The sequence below is a fragment of the Leptonychotes weddellii genome, unplaced genomic scaffold (assembly GCF_054177405.1).
Source record: "Leptonychotes weddellii isolate Sample4059 unplaced genomic scaffold, ASM5417740v2 HiC_scaffold_2129, whole genome shotgun sequence".
Classification (NCBI taxonomy): Eukaryota; Metazoa; Chordata; class Mammalia; order Carnivora; family Phocidae; genus Leptonychotes; species Leptonychotes weddellii.
Window position 1 is genome coordinate 1 of NW_027800463.1, and position 13,689 is coordinate 13,689.

At 40.7% G+C, this 13,689-nt stretch overlaps 1 long non-coding RNA gene and 1 pseudogene across 1 annotated transcript; one reads left to right on the top strand and one right to left on the bottom strand.

Annotated features, from left to right (window-relative positions):
• Positions 1-308: 308 nt before the first annotated feature.
• LOC115939281 (uncharacterized) lies at positions 309-1,693 on the bottom strand. Its single transcript, XR_004074134.2, has 3 exons — positions 995-1,693; positions 797-886; positions 309-369 (listed from the first exon to the last, which is right to left on the bottom strand). It is a non-coding gene; the product is annotated as an uncharacterized LOC115939281 (long non-coding RNA).
• Positions 1,694-11,400: 9,707 nt separating this feature from the next.
• On the top strand, positions 11,401-11,519 carry LOC115944137 (small nucleolar RNA SNORA70; annotated as a pseudogene).
• Positions 11,520-13,689: the final 2,170 nt, after the last annotated feature.

The window sequence follows — 13,689 nt, forward strand, 5'->3', positions numbered from 1 at the left end:
TCAGAGGGAGAAGCAGACTCCCTGCTGAGCAGGGAGCCCGATGCGGGACTCGATCCCGGGACTCCAGGATCATGACCTGAGCCGAAGGCAGTCGCTTAACCAACTGAGCCACCCAGGCGCCCCTAGATGAGCCTTTTTATATATAGGTTTGCAATTAAACTTCCAGAAACATTGATTACAGAACTAAAGCAGCTCTTCTGGGTGCTGGTGATAAATGGATACAGGCACGGCATTTCCCTTCAGAGGCTCACACTGTGCCTGCCAAACATTCATACATGGTTTGCAAAACAGAGAGAGATTAACGGACGTACCCTCTTGATGTACTGCACCACCTCTTGGATGTATGACCGGATCATCTCTGTCTTTTCCCTAAGAGCAAATGGCAACTAGATTATTATATGAAATCATCGTAGGTGGATCTCAGACTTTCAGGTGAAAGTTCACACAACTTTCCACAATCTCATTGCTGCTTCAAGAAAGGTACAGTCTGCCCAAGGGCAAGCAAGCTAAATGCTGGGAAGGTTGCCCGACAGTATGGGAACTGAGGACTGGGTTTTTTCCTAAGGGCAACTCGTTACTCCATCTTTATCTGAAAGATCCCTGGGTGTGCCTTAGTCATTTATTGAACTGCCCTTTGACTTCCATGTTAAAACCTTTACTAAAGGGATCTTTTGAAAGGTTAATTAGAGGAGAAATTTCACAGATGTGTCTTTAGGTGGTTAAGAAGCTGTTATCCTGAACAGAATAAAATAATCCCCAGGTGACAGGTGGGAGAGAAGGGGTTCTTTCTCCTTACTCTTCCATTTGACTTTTGTCTTTGGATTTAGCTTCTGTTATCTTCTCCTGCCTTTTTTTGTCCATTTTCTTCTTTAATTCCTTCTTCTCTCTGAAGTCAAAATGTAAGAAAAAGGGGAAAAAAAAGATAAATGAAACGGCAGTTTGTGTGCAACACGTTTATAGACACAAACCCATTGTAAAGAGAATGCAGGCTTACTTCTCACAGATTTCTTTGAGCTTCTTCAGCTGATTGTTCTGACATTCTTCAGCAACATCCGTCAATTTTTGAATAAGCTGTGGAAAGAAAATGTGTTTGCTGTTTTACATGATCTTAAACAAAGCACCCTCTCCCCTGGATCCCCCAGACAGCAGTATCTGGAGTTAGAAAAGTTCCGACTGATGTTTAACAATAGTTAAAATTACCAGGCATCTACCAGGCAAGGGAGACATGATTTAAAACCATCACATTATCTAGGTTTTAATATGAAAGTCTTCTTCTTCTCTCCTTTTAAATTAAACGGGATTCCTTAGATTATTGTGCTGGTTTCTGCAGCTTGGCTCGGTGCAATGACAAGTAACATGGAGGCTCAGTTTCCAGTCCCCACTCTAGGACATCAAAAATATGATTTTGGTCAAGAGTGCTACATTTTCTGAACTTACAAGTTCTGGGTTATAAATGGGATGATCAATGCCTTTGTCTCTTGGAGATATAGACAATTTTGAAGCTCAAAATCATATGAAGATGGTATGAATGTAAGTTATAATCAACCGTGAATTGGAATTCTTGGTTTCCACCTAATTCATGTTTAATTGCTTCGAGGACCATGAGTTGCCCACCTTAGATAGAAATCGATATTTGCGTCCTTGTGTAGGTAACTTCCAAAGACCATCAGAACTTCTCTTCTATGGTATGGTACCATTGAATTTTCATACATGCCATGAAAGCAATTCTTTTACTGTTTTGCATCTATTTTCTTATCAAACCAAGCTTCCAGAGGGCAGCAACTGTGTCTGGATTTGCATATCCTTGGCCCTCCACACCTCCTAGTGTTCAGTAGGTGCTCAGTAAATGCTTATCAGTTACATGAGGGTCATTTTGCCCTCCAGCCCCATCTTTTTTTTTTTTTAATTTTTTAAAGATTTTATTTATTTATTTGAGAGAGAGAATGAGATAGAGGGAGCATGAGAGTGGGGAGGGTCAGGGGGAGAAGCAGACTCCCTGCTGAGCAGAGAGCCCGATGTGGGACTCGATCCCAGGACTCCAGGATCATGACCTGAGCCGAAGGCAGTCGCTTAACCAACTGAGCCACCCAGGCGCCCTCCAGCCCCATCTTTTTCTCTTTTCCACATGAAGAACCTATAGAACCTTCTGTCATGACTAAGGCAGCCGTGGTAACTGGACTCCATCCTTCTGACTAGAGCCCCAGGCAGACGGTGTGGGCTTCCTCTGAAAGCCCCCCACTGCTGTTTGCCAGTGATGGAGATTCTCAGATACAGCAGGGTAAGTTGACCAGTTTAATATAAGTGGTTGCTGCAACAGGGACAAGGCAATCTAATCAGAGTCCCAGCACTTTCATTGCTAATTTACATTTGGCCAGCACAGTTTGAAGAGTTTTAAGTGTATTCAATTCCTATTCGATTCTAAGAGCTGCACTGTGAGGTTGTGCTTTTATCTTTGTTTTACATATGAAGACATTGACATGTGTAGTTCAAGTTCTGGGCTCCTAGCCACAGAGGTGGTAAGTGGCAGAGCTGGGTACAAACCCAACAAATCAGGCTTCGTGGCTTGTGGCCTTCACCACTACCCCATGCTCTTTTCATTATGATTTTATAAATTATTTAAAAAAAAACCAAAACCTTGCTTGGGGCGCCTGGGTGGCTCAGTTGTTAAGCGTCTGCCTTCGGCTCAGGTCATGATCCCAGGGTGCTGGGATCGAACCCTGCATCGGGCTCCCTGCTCAGCGGGAAGCCTGCTTCTCTCTCCCCCACTCCGCCTGCTTGTGTTCCCTCTTTCACTGTGTCTCTCTCTGTTAAATAAATAAATAAAATCTTTAAAAATAAAATAATAAAAATTAAAAAACCCTTCTTATGTAAGAGAATAAAAACTTAAGGGAGAAATTCTCTCAGAGAACTACAATAAGGAAGGCACATTAACTTAACATTAATGTGAAATTTGATGCATTCATCTGTGAAGTGGATTAAATCTGAGCAAATATGAACTGGGACTTGGGTCAGCAGCAAACCTATTTGATCATTCAAAAGAGACTGCCTGATCATGACCATCACAATTAAAGAAATCATGAAATATTACAGCTTTGTAGTGCCATTTATCAAGCTGTCTAGACATAAAATGTCGGTGTGCAAAGACTCTGGAAATTTCCTCGAGGATTCCCGCAATCTCTATTCCAGTTGAGGGTATGCACCCAGCGCCTTTCCTTTCCCTCAAGATCTTTCTTCTTTCTCATTCACTCCGACGAGTTAACAGGGTTATCCCCAACCTTGGCTGCAACATCAGAACCGCTCCTGGGTAACTTCCTAAAAATGCAGATTCCAGGGCCTGCACCTAGGCCTATGGACTCCAAAGGTCTAGGGGGAGGGCCTGGAAATCAGTATTTTCAAAATTTCTGGTGATTTGGATATTTTGCCTGATCTTGGAGGTCTCCATGGGCCTGTCCTCGTTCTGCAGACCATTGTTGAATCTCCCAGCAACGCTTTTGAATTCAATGGCCTTCATACTTCTGTTTCTACTTTGTCATCTGTATCATTCACCTGACTCCAGAATATTCTCTTATTGGTTATGCCGGCATCTACTCACATTTCTTGCTTTCCTTCCACCTCCTGCCCTCATCCTCAGCCACCTCACCATCCAGGCATGGAGACGCTTGAGCTTGAGCTCCCACAGCCCTTATCCCCACCCAATTCTGACTTTTATTTTGATTTGGTGTCACCTTCCTGTACAGTTGGCAGCACCACATTCCCTCAAAGTTCCACAGAGGTTCCCTGCCTGCTGCATCCCCTGGCCTTCCTCATTGTCCCTCCCTCAGACCATCTGCACTTGCGCTTCACTTTTCTCTGGAAGAGTTCCCGCTTCCTTTGCTCCCGGAACACACACCTTTACCTAAACCACCCAATTTAGCCACAATCCAACAAACATGTCTCAAGTACCCTAAACACCTGGCACTGTTCTGCAAACTCCGAGCCAATGACTTGGCTTTCTAGATCTTGTTACTCAAAGTGTAGCATAACCATGTCAGCAGCAGCATTGGCATTGCCTGGGAAATGCAAATTCTCAGGCCCTACCCCAGATCAACTAAATCCAAATCTGATTTTAAATAGGATTTTCGGGAGATTTGTGTTCATGTTACAGTTTGAGAGGCACTGTCTAGATTATTGAGAAAGATGGAGACAATCTAGAAGAAGCCCTCTGTTATGGACTGAATGTTTGTGTCCCCCCTCCCCCCCGAATGTATATATTGAAATCCTAACCTCTAATGTGATGATATTAAGAGGTGGGGCTTTGGGAGGTGATTAGGCCATGAAGTTTGAGCCCTCATGATAGGAATAGTGCCCTTATAAAAGAGATCTTGCAGAGCTCTATTGCCCCTTTAGCCATGTGAGGACACCATGAGGAAATGGCCATCTATGAACCAGGAACTGGGCTTTCACTAGACATCCGAGCTGTTGACTTCATCTTGGACTTTGGGCTTCAGAACTGTGAGAAACAAGTGTTTGTTGTTTAAGCCCCTTAATCTATGGTAAGAGACTAAGACATTCCCTCAAATTCCCTCTTTTTTGTCTCAAAAGATCTTTGGCATTTTATCTACATTCTCTTCATTACCTCAAACTCAGCTCCCTCACATCTGACATAAGGATAATGTTTCCCTGCTGAGGTGGTTGTGAAAGTTGAAAGGAAAAACACACATACAAGTCCTACTAGACCACTTTGTAGGTCCCTAATTTGGTTTCCTTACCCTTCCTTCCAAGAGAAAGGTTCTCACCCTTGTTTTCCATCCTGTCTTTTCCAACCTGTGGCAGGACCTGATCTACCATTTCATTTTCTCCTCTCAAAATGTCTTCTGCCCTGGACACATTCCCTTTGCATAAAAAAAACCCATCCGTGTTTCCCTTACCCTTCAAGAACCCTGAACTTTTGTTCCACGTTGGACCTTCCTTTCATTTCTACCCCTAGAATGGAAGACCAGTTGCTGCTTCCAAAGCTTCAATGCCCCAGCCCCATATTCTTCATTTCCACCATGACACTTCCACTTCAACCACTGGAATTCACCTGATTTTGCTTTAAGATTACAAAAACTTTTTTGTTACTAGACTTATTGGCCATTTCTCAGGACTTAACTTATATTATTCCAGAGATTCATAGTGTTTCTTAGTTCACAGTGTCCTTGGGATCTCAGTAATTTTTTAATGGTACCCTTAGGCTAAAGGAAATAAAAGAACAGCTCTATTTATTCGTGAAACAGTTAGGTCCAAACTTAATAGGAGTACTTTGCACAGTGTCCAACAGATGTTGCTGTTTCTGTAAAAAAATGTAAAATATCCCATCATGCCCCTGTGAGTTCAACATGGTGCTTCAGGGTGTCTTTGGCATGCAGCTGGGGATCATGACTTTATCCTATCCTCTTGTTGCCAACCACTCTCACACAAAGGTCTCTTTTCTTAATTTATAGTATCTCCAGCAATTACCACAGTCACTACAACACTGTTAGGGGCTTCAGTTCATTTCAGCATCACCTACTGCCTTTCACCAACTCTACCTGAGGATGGCTCACCAGCATCTCAACATTTCTACAAGCAAGTTTAGGATTTGTCTCGCACAGAAGACAAGTCATTGTATTTTCCCATAATTATCATCCTTTAGTTCAAAAGTGGACATTATGTTTGAGTTCCTTCTTGTGTACTTTCCACATCTAGCAAGTCACGGAGATTTGTGAACTGCTCCTGTTACCTGTATCTCACGGCTTTGTGTTAATGGCATTCTGATGCAGATTTTTGTGAACTCTGGTCTGGATTCTGAGAATTCCTTTCCTACCTTTCCTGCCCTCAGTCTCTCCTTACTCCTGCCACTCCATCCCAAATATTTTTCCTTCTTGTATGTACCAAAGCCTTAACTGGCCCTCTATCCCCAAATATGTTATGCTCTGGCTCCAAATTTCCTTTCTTGGCTAGCATTCATCATACCCAATAACCTAGGCAGTATTTTGCTCTTTGAACTGTCCAGGCACACACCTGCTTCTATAATTTCTCTCATGTTATTCTTCCACCTTGATGATATTTCCATTTGAATGGGAGACAGCACAATATAGGACATTCCCATGAGTGCAGAAAGTTCCATTACGCTGGGCTGCTCTAACTAGGAGAGTGGGTACTAGTGGAAGGATCCACTTGTCCATGCCCCTTTCTTTTCTAACTAAACCAGCCTTTGGTGATACTCCCCTTTGACTGCCCAGATAACTCTAGGCTTGGCCCCTTAACTGGCTTTTGTAAAAGATGCCAATTATCGATACTGACTTTTGTGTGTTCTTATTTTATTATTGCTCCCTAAAAGAATGTCACTACTGCAAACTCCTTTTCTTAATAATTTTTTTGGAACCCCAGGCTCTACACAAAATAGGTGCTCAGAAAATGTTGTGAATGAATCTTTTATGTTTTAAAACTATACTGATCCTGACCTTGGTGGCAACAATGAAGCATCATGTCCAAGCCATGGGCTGTCTTATTGGAAATACTTTCAAAACTATATGGTTTGGGTACTTAACAAGCCAAATTTTGTTTCTTTGAAACAAATGCCTTATTGTGAAATCCAGGTATGTTTTTAAAAACATGGTTTTTGCATGCAACTGATGAAAACTGTTTCTGTAGAATCACAAAGAATATGTGTTTTAAAAAGGAAAACATCTCTGTGTTTAATATGTTTAATATGTCACAGATATGTGACTGTCTTTCCATCGTGCTCAGTTAACCTTGGTCTCCCCTACTCTTCCATACGACAAACCCCTCCCTCTAGCATTCTGCCCTTTCCAGCTATTTCCAAAAGACTGTCACTCTTACTGTAATTCTGCCTTTTTGATATTTAACTGTTTTCTTTTACTCTTCCTCAACTTAAGGTCCAGGAGGTAGAATGATTAATATTATGTCTTTGTTAATAATATGCCACTATTGTCAGACTCCCATAAAACTGGCAATGGGATTATATATACATATGCATCAATAATTTATCCCTTTCCTACACTAAAAAGAGAGTTGGGGCTCACCTATGGTTTTCTCTACCCAACACTACTTCTCCAGGAAGAAGTTCTGCTTTCTGAGAACTGGCTCTGTGCCCAGTGTGGCTCCCATGGGAGCTACTGTATTCTTTATCCCTATCCCTTGACCAAGGTAACTGGTCCCAGGGGAGACACTGATCCAAGTTGGACCAGGCATAACCTGACTTGAACAACAGGTGATTGGCCTAAGGTTGCAAGTTTGGCCAATCACATGACCCTCATAAGGCTTTCTTCCAGATTTTCCCAACCTGCTACTGGAGATGGAAATGTAACTTAGATGGGGCTGGTGCTTATATTTTCTGACAGGGGGAAGCCTGTATGCTGTTGGAAAATAATAGTGCTAATACACATTGAAAAGCAGGAGAGAGAGAGGGAGACTGGGCGGGGGAACGAAAGGAGGGAGGGAGGGAAAAGGACAGAGAGAGAAAGAGAAAGGAACAGAGAGAAAAGGGGAGAGATACAGGTAGACAGACAGGCAGACAGACATAGAAAGGGTTGCCAGTGATTTCTGGCATCCATTTCTCCATCCCTTCCCTTCCATGCTGTGGATGGTCAATCTTTCCTTATGTGATCTACCCTGTGCATTTTTCTAGTATATATATTAGTTCAACATGGATTTCTGTCACTTGCAACCAAGAGAATCATGACAAAAAATAGAAATAGAAAACCCCAAATAAGAAAAAGGAACCTCTCTGAATATCGGGTCCAGGATTTCTATTGCATGAGATGTGAAAATGAGATCAAGAAGAGGGATTTTTCACATAATAACTGGAGTGCTTTTTAACTAACTTAAGGATACACTCATTTTTGGTATATTTATTAGCAGACAGGCTCTACTCAAAGAACTATTCAATCATGCATTACTCACAAAACTCACCGAGGATAGGAAAGAAGAAAAAATTAGTTTGGAATTCCCAGCGAAAAAAATACCAAGAAAGAACATAGTTAAACTGAAATGCAGTAAACAACATTTAATTTTAACTTTTAGTACAATTCTTTCCTCTGGTCAAAGGAATAGACACATTTCAGTTATTGGGCTTATTTGTTTACCACTCTTGACAACTCTCTTAGTTAAATGTTCCAAACCTTTTAAGGAGTGAAAAAGAAAAGCCCTGGGGGAATATAATTTCATGCTTGTTTTCAACTCCGTGCTGAAATTCACTTGGGTTAGTCGTTTGAGGGTGAGAGAATGGTTTCCATGGAAGAGAATAATTCCTTGACTCTAACTCAAAAGGGATAAAAAACAAAACAAAACAAAAAACCCCAACAACAACAACAACAAAAACATGTGGACAGAAGTTGGCCTGTTTAGTCTCTTCTTAAGAAGGGCAATTTTGGAAAATGGGCAAAAGTCAAGTATAATACGTTCACACTTCAGGCACAACGCATCCTCCTTCCCCCTTCCAGTAATATCTAGAGAAGATACCACATTTTTTTCTGCTAATCAAAGCATCCACTCTGAATTTTCACTCTAATTTGTTTTTTGTTTTTTTTTCTTCTACAAAGAATTAATTTATTATGCTTCTAAACTAAGTAATGATCTATGGACTAAACACATTACTGACGATTTAAATGCAAGGTGTATCCTGGCCATTCGAATTGAGTAATATTCATTCAGCCAGACAACCAATATTAACTGAGCACCTGTGGTGTGCTGGATACTGTGCTAATATTGATGGTCCAACTGTGAGCTGACAGACAGGCTCAGTCCACGTGGGGCTGATAGTCTCACTAGCTCTCTTTTCTTTTCAGGAGGACAAAATGTTGGACTCAAAGGGCAACCATCATTGTCTGAGATATTCTTTCATTCTTATGAAATTATTTTTTAAATTTGCATAGCTACATAGAATTTATAGCAGCTTATTTGAATCTAAATGTTAAAGGATCCTTGGAATTTTTTTCCTTGCTGGGCAAAAAAAATAAATGAAAATGAAAATATGACCAAGATTCCTGGTCAATGTCAATAAGCTGGCCCATTAAAGCTGTAACATTTAAAGTTATTTTTCACTTTTAAGTTATGCCGAGGTAAATGTCAGCTTTTGAGCTTTCTGGGAAACATAAATAGATCAATGTAGCATACTCCCTTGAATGATATTTCTGGTATTCTTTCATGAGGCTATCAACTGGAAATACTTTCAAACTTTTAAAAAATCAAGAAATTTGATAAAGGGAGCTCTACTTAAGGCATGCTAATGATGCTTGGGTTTTGCCAATGAGAAAATGTTTGCATTTCATCAAGTTAATTGATATTATCATATCTGATTAAATCAATTAAAAAAACAACCACCAAACCACTACAATTTTAAGGTAAGGCTTCGTAATTTTAAAATATGTCAAGACCATTTAATTCAGAATAAATAAAATAAATAAATATTGGTTACCACTCAGATGTGGGAAAGTAGCAATAATATTCAAACTGGAGGTTTTCAAATAATTAGCAAAGGAGATCTGATTGAGAGATATGTGATTTATCCTGTGCTTTGTTACTAAAATAGGGCAATAAATCATGGGCTTAATATTTCAACAGTCCCTTTGGAATCCAGACTCAGAAGAGCTGCCTGTGAAGACAAATACCACAGCATGTCAGCTACTTTTTTTCTTAATGCAAAATATATCACTTCAGCATCCCTGACTTGTCAAATGGAACGCAATGAGTCCTGTAATTCCAGAGGGCACAAACGAAATGATCAGACTCGTGGGTTCTATTTTGGAATTTTCCTTCCAGCAGAATCCCTTCTGTTCCCTAAGTTTTTTAAGTTGACGCAAGTCAAAACTATTATTTTCTTTGCCTTTGGGGATGGTTCTGTTTCCTAACTTCTTCCTTAATGTTACCTAAATAGTTACCTATTAACACATAAAAGTACATTAAGATATACTGTGTACACACACAAAAGAAAAACCAAAGTTTATTGCTTTAAACTGAAATCCCTCATTATTATTTTAATAGGCCCGAGAGTTGGGTCATCTCTGATTCTATAATTAAAGGAAACTAGCATTACTGTCAGAGGGAGACTTTACAAGCATTCTTGAACAAACTTTTTGTTTTAAAAATGAGGATACAGACACTAAAAGAGGTGAAATGATTTAGCTAATGTTATATAACTAAAAAAGGAAGTCATGTCTTCTCAGTTTAAATCCTCTGCAAATAGTCTTTTGGTAAAGAATGATGACTAGGCACCATGTTAAGTTTCCCTGGATTATTTTATTGCATCTCACATCCGAATTATGAGGGCTGTGTGTAGATTATTGCCCTAATTCTCCACCACTTCTTGTATTCACACTTTTTGTAATGTCACTTGCAGGTCCCCTAAACAAGAGATAGAATCTATTTCCCTATCCCTTGAATCTGGGCAAATCTTATCACTTGCCTAAACAAGAGATAGAATCTATTTCCCTATCCCTTGAATCTGGACAAATCTTATGATTTGCTTTGACCAAAGAAGGAGGAAGAAGTTTATAAGACCTCTCAAAACACCTTGTCCATTTCCTCCTGCTCTCAGGTGGAATCCTTTTCAATTTCCACATGAACAAGCCCAGAGTAGCCTGCTGGATGATGAGAGATGTGGATCAGTCACCTGTCTTGACCCAGCCAACAGTCAGCCAACTTCCAGAAGCAGAGCCCTTAGGTGATGGACAGTTGAACCAGAGAAACATGAATGACTCCAGCCAAGACACATGAATGAGCCCAGCCAAGATTAGAGGAGCCATTCAGTTGAGTCAAGCTCAAATTGCTACCCACAGAATCAAGAGGTAAACAAATTGTCATTTTAAGGCAGTAAGTTTTGAGGTGTTTGTTATGCAACAAAGCTACCTGATAAAGATGGGCATATTCTTAGTAGATCTGTCTCACTTCACAACCAGTACTCTTAACCACTGTAAGCCCCTGAAGGCAGGGACGATGTTTAGGCTTGTTCCACAGGAATTCCCCCACCAGTATGACCACAGGAGGCCTTCAATGACTTTTTTTTTTTTTAAAGATTTTATTTTTTATTTATTTGACAGAGAAGGAACACAAGCACAGGGAGTGGGAGAGGGAGAAGCAGGCCTCCCCACTGAGCAGGGAGCCCGATGCGGAGCTCGATCCCAAGACCCCGGGATCATGACCTGAGCCGAAGGCAGATGCTTAACGACTGAGCCACCCAGGCGCCTCCTTCAATGACTTTTGATGCATGAATGGTTATATAAGTGTATTTCACACTCTCTAACTTGCCCAACCTCCCCAAATAATAAATGAAGAGATACCACAGGAACTCTGTGGGTCAAAAGGAAAGGAGACAATCCAACAGAAAAGTAGGTGATGGATGTGAATGGGCAGTTTGTAAAAAGAAAAAAAAACTATAATCTGCAGCCAGTTAAGCTGACTATGCTCTTCCCTGGGGGCCTGGTGTGCATTGGTTGCAAACAGTAGTGTATGCAGCCCGTTGTTTGTAGCGGTTGCCCTAAGGGACCCTGGAGACAGCCCTTTCCAATGGACATTCAATTTTGATGGTACTATCCTCAATCTAGGCTCTAGACAGGTATTCAGAGTGCCTTTGGAAAGTCCCAGGGCACAGTGACCAGGGTCTATATTGGCCAAGTCACCATATCCATCAGTACCGAGGTGCAGAACAAGGAGCATGTGATTAAGGCCCTATTCAGGGCCAAGTTCAAGTCCCTGACCACCAGGAGAGCCACATTTCCAAGAAGTGGGGCTTTAATAAGTTTAATACAAATGAACTGAGGACATGGTGGCTGAAAAGCAGCTCATTCCAGATGGCTGTGGGGTGAAATACATTCCCAATCATGGCCCCCTGGACAAATGGTGCACTCAAGAGAGCCTTGGCACTGCCCTCTTCTTATTCATGCCCACCAATAAATCCTACTTCCTGTCCAAAAAAAAAAAAAAAGGAATATAAATGGCCAATACACACATGGAAATATGCTCATTTCTGCTCATAATTAAAACAATAGAATTAAGATAAAGATAATTTCTATCCACATATATATGTGTGTATATATATATATATATATATATATATATATATATATACACCTCCAGAAGCAGAGCCACCATATATATATGAAAAGAACAACATCCACTCTATTAGGGTTACCCAATGGTGAGCAGAAAAATTGACAAATAAGAACACATTTTAACAATTCTTTCATTCTTTATTTCACTACTAAAGTCTTTTATTTATTTGTCATTTCTTATTTGGTGGAGAATATAAAGTTTTTAGGAAAGTTAAGTCATTTATTTATCAAGGAAAATAATCCTTTGTTAAAGCCAGAATATTGGAGGAAGACAGAGAATACTACCACAACTCAGTAGATTTACTTCCTGACACTGTAATTACTCCTGGCCCATATACTTCAGCTGGCTGACCACAGAAGGGAGAAAATTCAAGGTTGGCTTCTTTACAGGTTGCAACAGCAAACGGTGCTCATCGAAATCATCAAAACGAAGGCAATGAGCTCCATCAAGCTGTAGCAGGATGTCAAAAACTGCAATACACATTTATATTTGAAGTCAAGATTTCCTAGTCAATTCAGGTATTACTAAAGAAAAAGTCTTGGGCGCCTGGGTGGTTCAGTTGGTTAAGCAACTGCCTTCAGCTCAGGTCATGATCCTGGAGTCCCGGGATGGAGTCCCACATCGGGCTCCCTGCTCAGCAGGGAGTCTGCTTCCCCCTCTGACCCTCTTCCCTCTCGTGCTCTCTGTCTCTCATTCTCTTTCTCAAATAAATAAATAAAATCTTAAAAAAAAATAAAAATAAAGAAAAAGCCTTCATTAAAAACAATGATTTGTGAACATTATCTCATTATTACTCCTTATGCTTCTGTGAAGTGAGGATTATTCTTAGCTCCATTGGGCAGATGAGAAAATGAAAGTTCAGAGTGGTCACACAGCTACTCAGTGGAAGAGCAGTGGCCAGAAATGACATTTGACTCTAGACCCCCACTCATCACTACTTACATCCTGATGGGCCATCCATTAGTAGCTGGTCAGGATTCACCCAGAGCTGTCACTGTGAAACACATCTTTCAATCCCCAGGATTGGCAGGGACTTGGGGAACTCAGTGGGTCTGGATACTAATGTTGGTTTAGGGCCCAAAAATGATTGCTAGTGAGATAAGTGGGAGGATGTATAAAAACAATAGCAGCCATTAACGTTGATGTGAAGGAAGGGAGAAATGAATGGGACTGGCACAAGTGGGAGACTTAAAATACGAGAAAGAGGAGAAAACATAGGGAGCAAAGCAAAACAAAACAAGCCTCTGCACAGGATAAATAGTGTGGTAACTGTGAGAAAAAAAGAGGAAATCTTTTCCTGAAGCCATGAAAAAGAAGAAAAAGAGAGAAGACAAAAAGACCGCTGCAGTCGAGAACTCACCCCAGCAACATCACAATGGAGTCCAGGCCCTCTCAGTATGCTATGGGTTTTTAAGCTTGAATATGATGTTGGGGCTCATTACTGACAGTCATCAAGAGCCCCCAGAGGAACCCCCTATGATTTTCTCTAACTTACCAAAGTCATTTCTATTGTTATTATTTTTAAAGATTTATTTATTTATTTTAGAGAGAGAGAGGGAGAGAGGAAGTGAGTGGGGGGAGGGGCTGAGGGAGACGGAGAGAGAATCTTTTTTTTTT